General features: G+C 38.3%; 1 long non-coding RNA gene and 1 pseudogene across 1 annotated transcript in view; both read right to left on the minus strand.

Moving 5' to 3' along the window:
• The window catches only part of LOC139701757 (uncharacterized), a 240,145-nt gene that overhangs the window by 104,543 nt on the left and 116,745 nt on the right, over positions 1–18,857 (minus strand). The gene's annotated exons all lie outside the window — the stretch shown is intronic.
• Positions 6,542–7,431, minus strand: LOC114105364 (RNA-binding protein 3 pseudogene; annotated as a pseudogene).

Consider the following 18,857-nt stretch of genomic DNA (forward strand, 5'->3'; position numbering starts at 1 on the left):
GAGACATGATTAGTACATTCATTGGCAGGAACAGGTCGGGCGGGAGTGATAGGTCAGTTCTAAAGCGGGGTACACATTCAAACTGATTGGTTTAGGCCCTGCGATGTCTACGTGCAAGGCCGCACAGGGTCCTAGGTTATTAAACAACCAGATGGTCAGGGGGAATATTTACTGGGCAATCCCGGGAATTGTTTTAACAGCTACAGGAATTTCAGGTTTTGCGTGTAGCATAGGAACTTAACAATACCTGGTCCTTTACATTTTAACTCAGGACTTGCAGCTTAGAAACTTTACCACACCCGGTCTTTTACACTTTAACTTCAATTTCTTTTACCCTTACAGAAAGAGAGGGGCTGATGGTGAGGCAGCTGGAAGATCTGTGGCTGTAGAGTCCTATAATTTCCTGTGGACCAGACTGTGTCCTCAACTAGTCTGCTCAGCATGAAGTCAGTTGCAGGCCCATCTTTGCTGCTGGAGCTACAACTCTTACCCAGTGTATGGCGCACTGTCAGTAAAGTTTTGCTGATGAAGAATGCAGGAGAGTCCTGATGTGACCAGGAAGCTCCACAGAACCTAACCAATGAAAAATCCATATTATTATGAGTTTGATTTGAACCTGCTAATACAGGAGAACACCAGAATGAAAACTTCAAGCCCCAGACCTGTGGTTGTCCCTGCTGAGCCATGGCAGGGTGGTCCAGGTCTCTGTCCCCACCTCCAATCTCTTCACATCAAACCCTCAGTGGCTCAGGGTGTTGTAACTGGAAATACTTCTGGATTTAAGTATAGAATCTTTCCTCAACGAAAGATCACAGCAGAACTTAAGACTAATAGTGGTTTTCAGGCTTTCTTTTAGCAACAAAGGTCCCCTTTCATGAAGTATCCTAGGAAGAACACCAATATGCAAATTGGCTTGCTGGAGAACTATTCCCGTTGAAATGGCGGAACCCAGTGCCCCATTTGCTAAATCTTCCAGGTGGCCTGGAAAGGCCTCCATAACTCCATAACCCTAAAGAATACAAGTTGAAACTCACTGCCTTTTGCAAAAAGTGACTGGTGTTACAAATAAACCTAGGGAAACCCTTAATAAGTAGTGTTTCCAGGCCCATAAAAATAACTTTAAAAACTGCACTCAGAAAAAGAAATTTCATAGCATATAAATCACAAGAATGGGAAGTTATATTCCATGTATATATGATATTTCAAAATATATTCTATTGTCATGTATAACTAAAAAGAACAAATAAATAAATAAATACAAATAAATACTGCTTGTTTTCATTTATCATCTTTTATATCCTAGAACATTTTCTGGTTACCTATCTTTCATCTTCTCCAAAAATTGATTGTTATTTATACCATAATTTATAATTTTTAAAACATGAATAATTTTTATTTTTACCCCCACCCCCAGTCTTCCTTACAGTTCTGGGGACTGAACCCAGGAGATTGTGCATGCTAGGCAAGTGTTCTACCACTGAGTTACATCCTCAGTCCTTTTGAAAATTATATTTTGGGAGAGGATCTTGTCAAGTTGCCCACTCTGTCCTTGAATTCATGATTCTCCTGCCTCAGCCTCTGAGTATCCACTACACCCAGCTCATCACTCTCTTTTTAATTTATTAAGGTATTAATTTTACCAAATTAATACTTGCATGAGAGACTAAATATTTCCAACATGTTTATAGTGAAGAAACACCCATTCCACAGCCTATTCCTCCCTAGATATTGACCCTCTTCCAAAGATAACAACTCTCAACTCTTTTAGCTGTTTCTTCTAGCATTGAGTAACTTCTATATTATCTAAATAACATGATTAGGAGCTTCTGGATTATTAAGCATGTAGAAGTGCCTGGAGAGTGGCATACCTGGAGAGGGCCTGAATGCTCTGGGATCCTTCCCAAATATAACTTGATCTATTATATTTTTCATCTGGTTGTTTCATGCAAAATACTTCTAGTTGAATTCTCTTATTTGACTATCTCTTCCCAGATTTTCACCCATATGGTCTTTATTTAGATTTTCCTACTCTACTTTGTTAAACCCTCATAGATTCATCCTCCTGTCTATGCAAAGTTCAGGCCATTCTGATCTTGAGATGTTCTCCATATCCACCAGACCTTCCTACTTCTTTTTCTAACCACTCTCCCAGCATATACTATTCTACAAACCCACCATTGCTTATGAAAAAAGTAATTTATATGAAATTCCTGTAAATTAAAAGAATGCAAGGAACTTGTTCTGTTGGAATCATACCAGAAGGATGAAAATTTCTTGGACACTTATTATAATCACCTGGAATCAAAACAGATTATAGATAGGGCAAAGGGGAAGGAGGGGAAGGGAGGGAGCAAGGGGGTAGGAATGATGGTGGAATGAGTTAGACATCATTACCCTAAGTACATGTATGAAGACACGAATGGTATGAAAATACTTTGTATACAATTAGTGACTTTAAAAATTGTGCGCTATATGTGCAATATGAAATGAATTGCATTCTGCTATCATGTATAACAAATTAGAATAAATAAATAATTTAATTTAAAAAACATAAAATATCTGTTTGAAACAAAAAAACAGATTATAAGGTCGGGGTGTGGTTCAATGGCCAAATGTGTGCTCAGCATGCTTGAGGCCCTGGATTCAATCCCTAGCACCAAAGCAAAATAAAAATGTCCTATATTATTGAGCTTGATCCACCCTCCCCAGTAATGTTTATCCTACCATTCTGTAATTTGTTACTTTCAGTGTTACCTATGAACTTTGTTTTTGGAATTTTTGTAGCTGTACATGACCCCTCTCCTTAACTTTACCTTAATGAAGCTCTATCACAACTTTTAAATAAGAATCAATAATTATATAGTATTACTGTGTAAATTATTGATAACTGCCAAGTAAGAAGATATGTCATAATTATCTTTTCACCCTCAGCATCCTATATTTTTCCTAGAGTTCATAATTGTATAATTTTTAAATTTGCTGCTTACTATGTGCTTCTCACTAATATTTGTGCAAATGTCCCAGTAGATGTGTCTAATTTTTTCAAAGGCCCAGGTATGTCAAGTGACTGGCAATTGTACCATCATGGCCCTTACCCCTGCAGAGTTCCAATCTGCATTGTAGGCTCTCTAGAACCTGGTTGGTTCTCCTGGGAACTCCTTTTGCTATTTTCCTGTTCCGAATCCTCTCACTTCCTCCCTTCTCCCTTTTTCTTTTCTACCTCCCTTCCTTTTATTTTTTTTAATTTTCTTCCTTCCTTCTTTCTTTTTATTTCAATATTGAATACACTGGTAGGATACAGAGTATGCTGAGAATGGAATTCTTTTGAAGGAAAAAATAAAACTGGCAGGAATAAAATTTAAATAGGAAAATACATAATTTCTAATAATTCTGAATATAAGAAATGACAATGACAGATACCCACATGAGCATTCTGTTAAGTCCACTTAAGGAACTTCTTTACCTGATAGGTTGTAGTTTAAACTTACTTGAGTTGTTCAAAAAATACCTTATACATAAAAATAGATACAGCAAGTGAAAAGTATATCATGATTCATTAAACACATTTAATAAAAACAGTGCTTGACAACTAGAATAAGTTAAAGCTTTGTTTTCCAAGAACATTTCTAACTAGTGTTCAGATTGGAGATTAGTATTAGTTTCATTTTCTTTTTTTTAAAGAATTAATTTTTTTAGTTGTAGTTGGACATAATACCTTTATTTTATTTATTTATTTTTTATATGGTGCTGAGGATCGAACCCAGGGCCTCACACATGCTAGGCAAGCGCTCTACCACTGAGCCACAATCCCAGCCCCTTAGTTTCATTTTCTAACAAAAAATAACACGTTTAACATTCTATATTAAACTTTGCTCTCTCCTTTCCTCCCCTTCCTGTTCCTTCCTTCCCTTTTTTCTTTTTTTTAGGCAAAGTTGCCCCTGGGCCTTCACTTATCTTTGAAGTACAAAGAACATGCTCTGTCTGTTAGAATAGAATGAAATAAATTTAGATTTCAGCTCCTCTGGATGCACAGAGTAGCAATAAGACAAGTCTTAGGATGATCAGGAGGCTTAAAACTGCACCCAGCCCAGTAGGTATTATTATTATTATTATTTTTTTTTTTTTGGACTTCTTAAATCTCACCCCATTCTGGTGGCAAAGAAGAAAGCTGAAAAGAGTGAAACTTTGGTTTTGGTTCCATACCCAAAAATTGAACAGAAGGTCCAATAATCAAATATGGAACATCACCTCTCCATTTATATCCCAAATGGTGGGGAAGGGTCGGAAGGGATCCAAGCCACAGGAGGAGATGGCTTGGATCTGGAATATCCCCCAAAGGCTCAGCCATTGAAGATTTGGATTCCAATGCAGCAATGTTTAAAGATGGAGCTCTTGGGAAGTGATTGGATCATGAGGGCTCTACAACATCAATGGATTAATCCACAGATAGTTGGATGTATTTCTGGGAGGTGGTGGAAATTATAGGAAGATGGATCATGGTTGGAAGAAGTAAGTCACTGGGGACCAAGCCTTCAACACGTGAGCCTTGGGGGATATCTCCCATCCAAACTATATTGTTATCCTCCCTGATGGGCTCCTGAGCTACAATTTCCTTTTCTCTACTAAACCAGTTGTCCTCCATTGCAGTAGAGACAACAGAGATGAAGGGAGACAGATAAATTCAAGAAACAGAATATGAAATCCACAGGATATACTTGTCCAGTGGTTTCAGGGAGTGAATGAGAGGTTTCATACTCATGTGATTGTGCAGGATCATTCATTTGATCAGAAAATGCAAAGTTATTTGAATATTAAATTTTTTGTAGTAAGATATATTTACCAATAAAACTATAAAATTGCATATGTTTATGCACAATATATAAATTTGTATAAAACTGTCAATAGACAGGGGTCTGAGGAGGTCTCTCCAAGGGGAAAATGGAGCCTCAACTTAGACTAGGAAAGTTCTCGACTTATTTCTCTTAAAAGAATTCAAGGATGCTTAAAAAGTAAGGCAGAAGTAAACATTTAAGGATAACAAAGGTATACATGCCAAATGCATTTGGTACCTCTCAGAGAAGAGAAGACAAGTTATATATCCAGGATCGAGCTCTCTAATTTTCCTGGAATGTACAGGTAGTCAGGCAAGCTTCTTTATAAACCAAATCCCATGTCAGCAATTTAATATTTTAGGTTCAGAATATTTCCTTTTGTTTAAGCAATCTAGCCATAAATTATTTGTGAGTACATTGCATAACTCTTCAAATCTGATATTTAATCAGTTGTTTTTTTTCCTAATTGATATGCTGCAAGCAAACAGTGGAGGTTTTGTTCATCTAACTAAAGAGACAAGCATGACTGGCCATACTTCTGGATCACTATCTAGTAAGGGTCTTTTTCTTTTTCGGAGATCTCACCAATCTTACACAAACGTCAAAAATAAATTTCTGGAAAAATCTCAGAAATAGTATCTTATTAATTAGTATTTTCTAAGCCTTTTCTGGTCATGTATCACATCAGTAAAAATATTCTTAATATGAATATAAATGAGTATGAAAATAAATATTCATTTATATTTATATTGTTCTAGTTTAAATATATCATAAAACATATGCAAAAATGTAAGTTAAGAATGATATAAAAATAAGGAAAAGTGGTAGCATTTATACTCTGAATCTAATGGGTCATTTTTGGCCCTTCTGGGGGTGTTTGTACCTGTTTTGGAGGTCACTACTATAAATTGCAGCATTGATTCAAAATATGATATATAAAAAGGTAAATGGCTATAGCATTTCTGTGAATTGCTAAACCTCATAGTATAGTATCCCTTCCTTACCCAAGGGAGATATGTTACAAGACTCCCATGGGGATTGTACTAAACCCTACAATTTAATGCTTTTTTCCATCCCTCTGTCTGCATGTGTGTGGGGGTGCTGGGAATTGAACCCAGGGATTTGTACATAGGCAACAGCTCTACCACTGAGCTATACCCCAAGACTTCCCTGTTTTAGCCATGTTTTGCATTGCTATGACCAAAATACTGGACAAGAACAACTTAGAGGAGGAAAAGTTTATTTTGGTTCATGGTATCAGAGGTCTCAGTCCATAGAGAACAGAATCCATTGCTTGGGGCTCAAGTTGAGCAGAGCATTGTGGGCAAAGAGAATGGCAGAGGAAAGTCCTCCTCTCATGGCAGCAAGGAAACAGAGATGACAGACAGAAATCTCTGAAACTGTACACCAAAATAAATCTGTCCCTCTTTGAAGTTGATTATCTTTTTTTTTTTTACAGGTTTCATATTTTTAATCAGTTCTGTGAAGAATATCCTAAACACTACAAGAGACACAACAGAATATTTTTTCTTCCAGCATTAAAAAAAATGACATTCACAAACATTTTAAAGAGGCTTGTCTGTATAATCAGCGTGGTGATCTTGAATTTTAAGAAAAATTTACATGTTCTTGACACAGATTGTTTACAGATACATTTAGAAATTGCTTTCTAGTCATGATAAACATTGTGTACAAGTTTTTAAAATGCCCCAACTTTAGCTTTTAAAAAAAAATTAGTCTGGCTAAACTTTTCCTTTTGCCAGAAGCAATGATCCTGAGAGCCCAAACTAAAAACTTGGTAAAAAGAAAAATACCTGGGGGCCTAACAAATGTACTATAATTTGTCTTTAAATGAGAAAAAATTTTTTACATGGAGCTTTTTAAAAGGTCTTTTAACAAGCTACCTTGGGAGCTCAATTGAAAAACAGAAGTTGATGTACTAAAACAGATGTTTCAGTGCAGCTCCAAAAATCTTTATAAATACAGCGATTTGGAAGGACGATCCTGGATCAGAAGTGTTATTCCTTGTGTATCTACTTAACGTGTGCATGCCTCAACTCAGTTGTCATAATTGTCTCGATAATTTCCTCCTGAGTAGCGGTCATAGCCACCCTGGCTTCTGCCACTATAGTCTCGGGACCGTCCGTATCCATATCCATATCCTCCAGATCGACTGTCATACCGGCCACTCCCATAGCCCTGGTCCCCACCACCTCTAGAGTAGCTGCGACCACGCCCATGGGCCCCAAAGGCACCCCCTCTGGTGCCCCGGGCAGACTTGCCTGCATGGTCCACCCGGATCTGCCGACCATCCAGGGACTCTCCATTCATGGCTTTCATGGCATCTGAGGCATGTTCTGGATTGGTGAAGGTGATGAAGCCAAAACCCCGGGATCGCTGAGTCTCCCGGTCCTTGACAACAACCACCTCAGAAATAGGCCCAAAGCTGCTGAAGTGGTCTTCCAGCGCCTGCTCATCAGTATTGAAGTTGAGTCCTCCCACGAACAGCTTCCCTTCTTCAGAAGACATGGCAGTGAATTTGAGTCCTGGAAATTGAAAAGTAAAAGCGCTGGAGAGACAGGAAGCTCTGAGGAGCAGGAAGAATGAAGTTGATTATGTTAAGTATTTTGTCACAGTATAGAAAAATTGACTAATACACATTATGGGCAAGAAGCAGTGGAATGGTGTGAGATTTAATCATATTACTCAGAATGGTGAGCAACTTAAAATGTTTGAATTGCTTATTTTTGAAATTTTCCTTCCTTGGCATGTTACTCCTGATAAGTGTATTTACCTATCTTAGGCCACCCAGATAATCTATGCCAATTAATTTATGATTGAGGGGCCTTGGACCACTCAGTATCAACTTGAACTCTGGTAGGGGCTGGAGGACTAGAGACTAAGATCAGTTATGTGGACAGCCAGCCATACCTATGGTAACAGAAAAACTTCAGACAAAATAACAACAGAGTTTAATTGGTCAGGGAATGATTCTTAAATCTGGTAGCCCCAAAAGCTGTACAGGTTGGGAGAATGCCAGACTACAACATGATCAGGCAGCATTTATGGACATAAAACAAAAGAGAGGTACAGAAACAACCTAACTGGTTAAAGTAGGGTATTTGTCTTATTTGAACCTGGTATGATCAGCTGACTACCTGCTGTTGACAAAACTCAGTGGCTGTGATTGGCTGAGACACAGTTAAGTGTTGCAAAAGAATACCCACGTTTTCAGTTACTCTACATGCTAAGTTAGGTTGCCATTCATTATGTAAGGATTCAAGTACAGTCATCCTCAGGTCAAACTGAGTTTAATTTAACATATACACATGACTGACACCTAGTCAAATCCCTGTACACCAAGGCTTGGATGAGCTTCACTGGTTGGCAGTACTCCTGTATGTCATCATACATCATGCAGGGAGAAATCATTGCTTTCCACCTGGTTCCAGTGGGAGAAATAGTTGGTAACTTACACTTGCTGTGACCTGGGCACCCTGTGTTCCTCCTTCCTCTGTTTTCTTTCTTTCTTGCTTGCTTTTTGAAAGTTCAGTTAGCATTCATTTTTAGTCTGAACTGAAAGAATAGCATTCTTACTGGTGGGATTTCAGATATCAGGAAGGGGAGTGGGTAAACAGTGTTGTGGTTTCATGACCTGACCAATTGCTTTAAGGTTTGTTTGATTGCTTGCTTGCCCGCTTTTCAGTTATTTTCTCTCTAAAACGCTTTCATTAGTGCATTACAATTATACAAATAGTGGAGGTTATTTTGACATTTCCATATGCATATAACAATATGCTCCATTTTAATCTCCAGTTCCCCTCTTCCTTTCCCCCTCCCTCTCTCAAAACACTTCCTTTCTTCTAATGTTTTACACACACACACACACACACACACAACTGTGTATTATAGTTATATATAAAAGTGGAATTTATTGTGATATATTTATAACATAATTGGCCAACTTCTTCCCCATTACCTCCCCTCCTTCCTCCCGCTTGGTTCCCTGCCTACTGATCTACTTTCTAGTTTCATGAGAGCTCCATTTTCATTCCTTTTTCTAAACTTCTATATGTGAGAGAAAACATTCAACCCTTGAATTTCTGAGTCTGACTCATTTCACTTAGCACGATGTTTTCCAGTTCCATCCATTTACCAGCAAATGATATAATTTCATTCTTATTTATGACTGAGTAACATTTTATTGTGCATATATACCAAGTTTTGTTCATATGTTCATCTGTTGATGGGTATCTAGGCTAGTTCCATAACTTAGCTATTGTGAATTGTGCTGCTATAAACACGGGAAAGCATGTATCACTAAAGTATGCTGATTTTAATTCTTTTGGATAAATATAAAGGAGTGTATATCACTAGGATCATATGGTGGTTGCATTACATATCTTTTGAGGAATCTTCATACTACTTTCCAAAGTAGTTGTACTAATTTATAGTCTCACCAACACTGTACAAATATAAAGCATTTTCTCTATATTCTCACCAATAATTGTTATTGTTTATATTTTTTTCTTTTCACATTTTTATTGGTTCATTATAGTTGTACATAATGGTGGAATTTGTTGTTATGTATACATACATGCACATAACATAGCAATATAATTTGACCAATATCATTCACCAGCACTCCCCCTTCCCTCTCTCCTCACACCTCCTGGTCTCTTTTCCTCTATTGATCTCTTTTTGATCTTTATGAGATCCTACCATCCACCTTTCTTTTCCTTTTTCCTCACTAACTTCCACATATGAGAGAAAATATATGACCCTTGACCTTCTGAGTTTGGCTTGTTTCACTTAATATAATGGTCTCATTTCCATCCATTTTCCTGTAAATGATACAATTTCATTCTATATATGGCTAAATAAAATTTTATTGTGTGTGTGTGTTGAGAGCCACAGCCGGTCAGAATGATGCCTGGCATTTGCCAGAGGGAATGTTTGAAAGGGAACCATTGAGATGATGATTTGAGTTAAGCTATATATAATTGCTGTGATGCTGGATTGATTGTATTGTATATTTGACCTTTACTGTCGGGCAATGGGGCGGCTCTTGCTGCCTGGGGTGCCCGCTACTTTGGAGTTCTCACGGGGATTCCCGGAGAGTTCCCATTGGTTGGGGAAGTGCCGGAGGAGGGATTTCCGGTGTGGGGTTTTGCTGGAAGGGCCGCGTGGGTGGCGTTAGCGGAAAAGCGCGCATGGCGTGCAGTGCCGGTGAGAGTTGAAATAAAGTAGTTGCTATTTGAACCTATAAGGCTTTGTGGCGGCTCAGTTATTCGTGCCCAGCCAGACTGCGGCATGTGTGTGTGTGTGTGTGTGTGTGTGTGTGTGTGTGTGTGTGTGTATACACACACACACACACACAAATACATATATACTATATATTGTTTGGCTATTGTGAATTGTGGTTGCTATAAACATGGGTATGCATGGATCATTGTAGTAAGATGACTTTAATTCTTTAAGATAAATACCAAGAATGGTATAGCTGGGTCATATGGTGGTTCCATGACTAGTCTTTTGAGGAACTTCCATACAGATTTCCACAGTTGTTGTATAATCCCACCATAGTGTAAAAGTGCTCCTTTTTCTCCACATCCTCTCCAGCATTTGTTACTGTTTGTATTCTTGAAGACTGCCATTCTGACTGGTGTGAGATGAAATCTCAGGGTATATTGATCTTCATTTCCCTAATTGCTAATGTTGTTAATGTTAAATATTTTTTCATATATTTCATGGCCATTTATATTTCTTCTTTTGAGAGGGCCTGTTTAATTCAGTTGCCCATTATTAATTGGGTTATTTGGAGGTTTTTTTTTGTGTTACCTTTTTTGAGTTCTTTATATATTATAGATATTAATCCTTTGTCAGAAAAGTAGCTAGCAAAAATTTTCTCCCTTCCTGAAGTTTCTTTCTTCACATTCACAGTTGTTTTCTTTGCTGTGCACAGCCTTTTAATTTGATGGCATCCCCTTTATCAACTATTTATCAACTTTATCAATTATTTCCTGAGTTTTAGGAGTTCTATTGAGAAAGTTGTTGCCTGTGACTGTATGCTGGAGTGTTGACCCTATGTTATCTTTTAGGAGTTGAATAGTTTCTGATCTAATTCCTAGGTCTTTGATCCATTTTGAGTTGACTTTTGTCAACTGTAGGGTAACAGCTTTTGTCACTATAGGGTGAAAGATAAGTGTCTTGTCTCATTCTTCTACATATGGATAACCTAGGACCATTTGTTAAAGAGGCTGTATTTTCTGCACCTTTGTCAGGATCAGATGTCTAGTGTGTGGGGCTGTCTCTGTGTCTTCTATTCTGTACCATTATCTGTCTGTTATTATGACAGTATCATGCAGTTTGGGTTACTATAGCTCTATAGTATAATTTGAAGTCAGAGATTGTGATATCTCCAGTGTTGCTTTTTTGGTTTAGAATTGCTGGATTGCTTTGGCTATTCTGGTCTTTCATTCTTCCGGATGAATTTTAGCACTTTTCTTTTAGTTTTGAGACTATTGTTATTGGTATTTTGATGGGGATTGTATTGAATTTGTATATTGCTTTTGGTAATATGGCCATATTAACCATATAAATTCTGCCTATTTAAGAACATGGCAGGTCTTTCCATCTTCTGAGGTCTTTTTCAATTTCAATCTTCAGTGAGGAGCTATACAGAGAAGGCAGTCCATAGCTGTGGAGAATCCTGGCATTCCCCAGAGGAAAAGTGGTGTTGACCTGTTGTTCCTACCATGGTGGGCACATGGAAACTTCTAGCTCACTTAGTTTCCACCCAAACCTTGACACAGTTGGCTTGTCAGTGTTTAAGATGTGGGTGGAAACAAAGTGAGCCAGAAGCTTTCATGTGCTTAGCTATGTACGTGAGAAATTGTTTCTCTGGAATGGACGTCAAAAAAGTGTTAAGCCTCACTCTCCCATTCAACACAACACCTCTTAGAATAGTTGTATCTCACAGTTTACACAAACTTCAAATTTTATCCCCAATCCAATCACACCTCATTACTTTCTCTAAGGTCATCACCACACACAGAACTGTCATTGCTGATCCACTATCACACATACCAACTGTTCTTTGCTTCACTCCCCAATATCTGATCCCAAAATCTTTTTTCTCCCACAAAAAAGCCAGAGTGATCTTTATAAAACATACCTCAAATCATGTTTCTCCTGCTTAAAGCAACTCAATATCTTCCCACTTCAAAGGGAATATAATCCAAACTCCTTAGCTCAACATTCAATGCCCGAGTGGCCTGGCCCACTCTCTCCAACTGCACCTCCTATCACTGCTCCACTTGTCATTGTTCTCTATTCATCCTGGACTTCTTTCTCTTCCTCAAGCCAAGTTCACTGTCACCCATATCAGTCAGGATCCCATATGGAGAATTCAAAAATAGATACTCACATAAAGATGTGAACAGCAAAACCAATATGGATACTGGGCTCCCAGGGTTAGCAACATCTGAAAGCCCTTCTCATTCCTAGGCCTAAAACCAGTATTTTGTTTATGTACTTATATCCTATCCTGACTGGTAGCTCAATAAGTGAGAATTTTTATGTCTCAACTACAATTGCATGGCCCTCCCTCCACCCGACTGCCTAGCACCGGAGTAGACACTCTGTAATGTTGTCCACTTGGACTGAAGAAACTGATACACAATAGCTTCTCCTTTCTTTTCCTGTTCTATCTTAACTCAAAGGCTACTAGGAATCAGTTGTGTGATGTTCTACCCAGTCCCTAAATCACTGGGTAATGTGAGACTGACTGGTGTCAGCAGCTCATTATCACTCTACTACAGGTAGAGGTTGGAGATTACCTCATCTACACCTGCTCTGTATTTATATCTCAGCCCAGAAGAGGCACCCTGCCTGATGATCACTGTGTCTGAAACCTTCCTTCATTCTAGAATATCCAAACCCAGTTTCTTTGTCAGTCCTTTAGGAATAGGCAATGTGGGACCAAGTTTTATCTTATTGCACCTTATATGGACCATGTAGCTTTTCTTATTCTGTCCTTTCTTGTTTTTAGTTGATGCTTAATAAACAAATAAACACCCCACAAAAGTGACCTAACAACTTCTTTTTTCTTTAGGCATATTAAAAGCTAAATCAATCTAACCACAAAAATCATCTTAGTTTGTAACCCACCTAGATTTTTTCCTATAACTACAGATAATCTGAAATGATTAAAAGTCAACCTAGAATTGTTAAAAAATTCAATTATAGCTATGATTTCACACAAGATCTTTTAGCTTGATAAAGATCTCTATGTGGTTGTACACCATGTGAACATAAATAAGTACTCCTTCAATGCCTTGAATAAGCCTCTGACAAAGTCTAGAATTTCATGAACTCATAAATAATTATCTAAGAGATAGAATTATACCTCTCCTGGTGTTATAATTCCATAACCTAACATATCTTTCTGCATAGAAATATAAAACATAAGTCCATTAGGGATGACATTGTGTGTGGAATTCACTTTATACTTTTTTAGGCCAAATCTTAGGTATATAAAATTAGTATACTAAAATGTGAGATTAGCTGATGCTATCTCAGAAGTTTCTAGTGCCTTCTGCTGGTTACTTTTGGAGTCCTTTAAAGGTCTAGGAATACAGATACAGATTATAACTATATAATCTAACTGGCTACAATTGCCAGGTTCGCAGGGGTCCTGTTCAGTCTCTTTTACCAGATGTCAGTCGTTCAAAGGGAATTTACAGTGGCTGGGACCCAAAGCAGTCCATTTGCAAACCAATTACAAGTGTCATCCACAAACACAAGGTGGGATTTGATCAGTGGCACACCAGGTCCCCTGTCCCAAATATCTGTACATTACTTCCTCCATCACTACTTCCTTCCTGGACAATCAGAAAAGCCAGGTGGTTCTCACCAACTTCTGTCACCAATAGGATCCACTTATCTACCTCGCTGCTAGGGTTTTCTTTATTCATAGGTGATACACAGTGTGTTTTCACATGAGACTCATATTTTATTGTATTAATTCTTTCAACATATATGCATTCACACTCCCATAATGTAGCAGACACTTCCTCAGGCACAGAGAATGAGTACTAACCAAGACCAAATCCTTGCCCTTAGGAATCCTTCCTTCTAGTGAGGGCTAAAGAGAGATATTACAAAAAAATAAACCAAACAAAGAAATGTTTTAAGAAGGGGTGTCTTGGAGAAAATAAAGCAATGTACAGAATTGTAGGGATGAAGACATGTTAATGAGATCAATTTGAGGATGTATTTCCAGGGAGGTGAGAAACTTAAGTAACAGTGGAAACAATAACAAATGAGGCTGAAAGAATAGGGCAGGGCCATAGGGATTTGAACTTTCTTTTAAATGTATTGAGAAACCATCATAGGATTGGGATAGGAGAATAGCATCATCTGACTTGAGTTTTAAATACATCAGACTGACTGTAGCATAGAAGAGAAAGTGAGCTGGCACCATGCAGTTCAGGGGGCTCTCCTAACTTGGCTGGGAAAAGAATGTTCAGGGAAAGAATTAACAGTTGGATTCAGCAGCTATTTTAGGGCTAGTCTAGATATCTTAGATATGGAGCAAAGAAAAAGAAACGAATCAAGAATGACTCCTGTGGGGACAAGTGCATGTAGTACTGCATATATAGCATATGTTAAGGGTGTCTGAGTGGCAGGCCACTCCCTTCATGCTAGGTGCAAAAGCGGTAGACCGCTTACCCCATAGGCACAGCCCTGGGCATGAGGCCATGTGTTGTAGTCTCTGTGATTGCTCCACAGCCCACTCCTCAATTGGTTGCTGCAAGGACAGTTGGCAAGAAATTGCACTGGAGGCTGCCTGTAATCTGCTTAGCTACTGCCTGTGTATATATACATGGTAACTGCACAGTAAAATTAGACCTGCTTCCTGTTTGGTCTCCAGAGGTCTTGAATAGCAACTTCACAGCCACACTCTCCTCTACCCTGTTCCATGGACCTCCTCGCTGGATGAGAGAGAGCCCACACAGACTCCAAGCCTTCTGGTCTGAGAAACGTAGTGGTTGAAGTGGCCACATTCAGCAACCTCACTGAGAAGGATTTCTGCCATATCTCTTTGCCCCTGTACCTTGTACTGGCTCATTGCAGAGCACTCAGGAATGACAAGCACATTGGGCCTGACGTACCAACAAGTGTGGATGGTGGTTTTCATTACTGAGCTTTGGTCTTAAAGTGCTATTTCTTCATTCAGGGAAATTTTTTATTTGTATAACCTACTTGTTCTTCTCTCTTTACCCAACTCCTATTCACCTTTTAAGGCCTGATTCAATTTTCAACTTATACCTTCCTTATCTCCACTATCTCAAATCTAGATTAGACCCCAACCCCATACCCCACTAACTATTTGATAGGTGTAGACAGGACCACCATTTAAGAGCACAGGTTGGCAAGCATTTTATATAAACATTTTAATTTCTGTGGACTGTGGACCTTATTCAATCTGTATCACAAATCATTTTTTACAGCTCTTTATGAATCAGAAAACCATTCTTGATTCATTAATCATACAAAAACAGGCCATGATTTGACAACCTCTGGCTAAGCATATGGTCCACATAGACTGCTTATAATCTTGGCTCTGGTACTTCTTCATCCTGAGGCCTAAGACCTTCAGTTTTCTGTTGGGAGACAGTTCCTCAAGGGTCGCTCTTCTTTCTGTACCTCTTTGCTCCAGGTTATATTTTTAAGAATATTTGTATAAAATACTGCCTTGGAAGTATTTTGCTTCTGGAATGATAAGTGGCTTTGTGTACCACCCAGAGTAATAATCATAATATATTCCTCTGGGGAACAGAGCAGGTGTGTTGGAGCCAACATACAAGATTTGTTTCTCTGAATCCAGTGTTTCTTAGCTATGATACAAGACCACTGCATGTGTACCTGTTAATCTGAAGTCTATGAAGTACCTGACACCTGCTGTGCCTTGAGAAATAAAGTCCTTTGTCTCTGACACAGAAGTCTCACATCTTTTGCCAGCTTCTCTACAACTTAGTAGCTTATAAGTAAACCAAAATCCAGATCCTTCACAGTTCTTGAAATCCTTATGTAGCCATAGACAGTTCAGGTTATGGCAACCAAAATGGACATATTACTGTCTATGACTACAATGTTCACACTGACATCTCAACCCTGAAATGAGGACCTTTACCCACAGTTTGTAAGACAATGCTATTTCTAACTACAGCCTGGAGGGGCACTTTTTGGAATTAACCATTCTATCAACTGCCCTACAGAATACTCGTACCCACTGCCTTCTCTTCCCACTTCTCCTAAAAACTCTTTATCTTGAAAGGGCTTTCAAAGTCTTTTATGGGGCTTTGCAATGGATCCTTCCTCCACTCTGTTGTTTTCGAGAGTCTTTTACCAAAGATACAGTCCCACCTTTTGCATCTTCAAGAAATCAATCATTGTTTCTGGTGCCTCCAAAGAACTTACTTTTATACTAATGGGATCTTGAAAGGAGCAGAGATTAAAGTGTGTACTGATATATCAGCCACTTGAATCAGAGCTGCTATTCATCACTTAACACTCTCAAGTCTCTCTTGCTTTCATAAACACTTACTGTTCCCCTGTTAAGTGGCTGATTGTCCACTCACATTTTATCCAGTGCAGTCAGGCTTCTGTATCCAAAATTCTATCACAAGTGCTATTGCCAAGGTCACTGAGGTCCTTCTGCCACTAAATCCATGGATACTTTTAAATACATATTTTTCTTGGTTCCTCTGAATCCCCTGACAGTGTAACTTTCATTGTTTTCTGAAATGGTTCCATCTCTCAACTTCTCTGATAAGACATATCCCAGATAGTTCCTCCTACCTCTATAGTAGTCCTTTCTCATCTCCTCCCACGTGTTTTGGTATTGATGTTTGTTTTGTTATTTTGTTTTCATTCTAGTCACATATGTGAACAAATTTATACATGTTTACTATAATTTCACTGCTTATGCTCCTTGGCTCACTGTAGAGAAGGCTCACCAAATCAAAAATTTCCTCTCACCCCAGAAGCAACGAGTCAAAACAGGTAAAAGGAGAAAAGCCCAGCAATTTTGGTTTTCTCAGTTCCCTTTAGAGATGATGCTGTTCATCCTCAATTAAGAATATTTTAAGGGACTCTGGGATTAAAGGAGTTGAAAAATAATAGGATAACATGCTGAGTAAACTTAGGGCTTAGTCCAGATTCTATAAATGTGGATTAATTGCTATAGTAGAATTGTCAGGTTACAGCAAAAATGCCCCCCAAATATTCTAAGTCAATCAAGAATGATTGTTGTGTTGACACAATATAATGAAACATCTCAATTAGCAGAAGAAAGAAGTTAGTGTAAATACATAATTAGGGCCCTCAGGAAGTCTCTGAACGGTGAGAAGAAATGAGCTTCAGTGGGAAAGAAGAAAGGTTGAAGCAACAAACCTCTAAGGTTCCACCAAACTGAAGAGTTAAAGGTGTATGGAACAGGATATGGTCAGCTCCAGAACCAACTTGGAAAGGATCCCTCTCAAAGCCAAGAATAGGATAATTTGAACAGTGGGAAAGAAAAGAGCTACAATAAACTGAAACTCATTCAATCTTTTTGGACCCATGAATATTAAATGATTCTACAAAAGAAGAAGTGGTCACTTTGGGAGGATTGCTTTGAAAACTACTTAGCATAGTGGGAATCAGACATTGATCCTCAGGGAAGAAAAATGTTAATGAAGGGAAGTTTCTTCTTAGAGAAGTACCCTAGCTAATAATAAAGAATGATAGAATCAGAATATCAATACTTTATACCTCCTGATGAATAAATGAATCCAAGCAATGATCATCAATAACTGCCCAAATCATATGATGAAAGATTTTGCACAACTCCTGATAGAATTACACCACCTGTAAACTGTTCTTCATATGTGTACATGCACATACACACGTACACAAACAAAAATCAGAGACTGAGCTCTTAAATGCAACTACTGATGATAGGAAGACAGTGAGACATAGAGAATGATCGGTGAGAACATAGGGACACAATCAGCAACACCCCAGTGTAAGAAGTTCTTCAGGACAAATGACTCAGTTACTTTCACTGCAAGAAAAAAAATAAACAGAGAACTTTCAGAATAAAGAAATTTAAGAGACAGGTGAATTCAATTGCAAAGCATAGGCCTTTTCATCTTATGAATCAAATAACCAAACCCTAAAAGAGTATTTTTTTAGGAAAACTGGAGAAATATAAACACTGATTGTCTGTGTGGTAATATTAAGAATCCCCGGTTATTAGCAACTCAGAGGCTGAAGCAGGAGGATAACAAGTTTGAGGCTAATCTGGATAATTTAGTGAGACCCTGTTTCAAAACAAAAATTTAGGATTGGGCTGCAGATGTACTCAGGGTTAAAGTGCATGCCTGGCAGTACTGCAGCCTTCAGTTCTATTGCTGACACCGGAAAAATAAAAAAGAATTCAATGTTATTTGCATGATGGCCATGATGATTGTTTTGTCCTACTTTTCTATTTATGAGTGAAAAAATAAATGTATTGCACTTATTTCTAAATAATATGGAAATACAGGGCAATAACAAATATAAGTAAAAGCAAAACAAACTTGCACTCATGTTGTCAATTATTGAAATAGATGATGAATATACATGGATGTGGAGACATCTGGGACAGAGAAGAGAGATGATTGGATGTAACGACAGATACAGAGATAGGTTAATGGAAGCTATGTCATCTCCTTGGACGTGTGACCACAGTGGAACAAAGGGCCTAAACAAACAAGAACATAACTTTTGGAGTTACACTTAGAAGATATAAGTGAAATGAAAATGTCACCTAAGAGTACATAAAGCAGGAGTGGGTCACTTAGTGAGCCAAAGGGGATATGACAAAAAGAGAAGCACTTGCTAAAGTGCAGTGAACTGAGGAAAGCCTTCTCTTTACTCTCCATAGGCCAGTCCACACTAGCCAAGACACAGTGGTTATACAGGCAGTGACAG

This window comes from Marmota flaviventris, chromosome 14 (assembly GCF_047511675.1).
Source record: "Marmota flaviventris isolate mMarFla1 chromosome 14, mMarFla1.hap1, whole genome shotgun sequence".
NCBI lineage: Eukaryota > Metazoa > Chordata > Mammalia > Rodentia > Sciuridae > Marmota > Marmota flaviventris.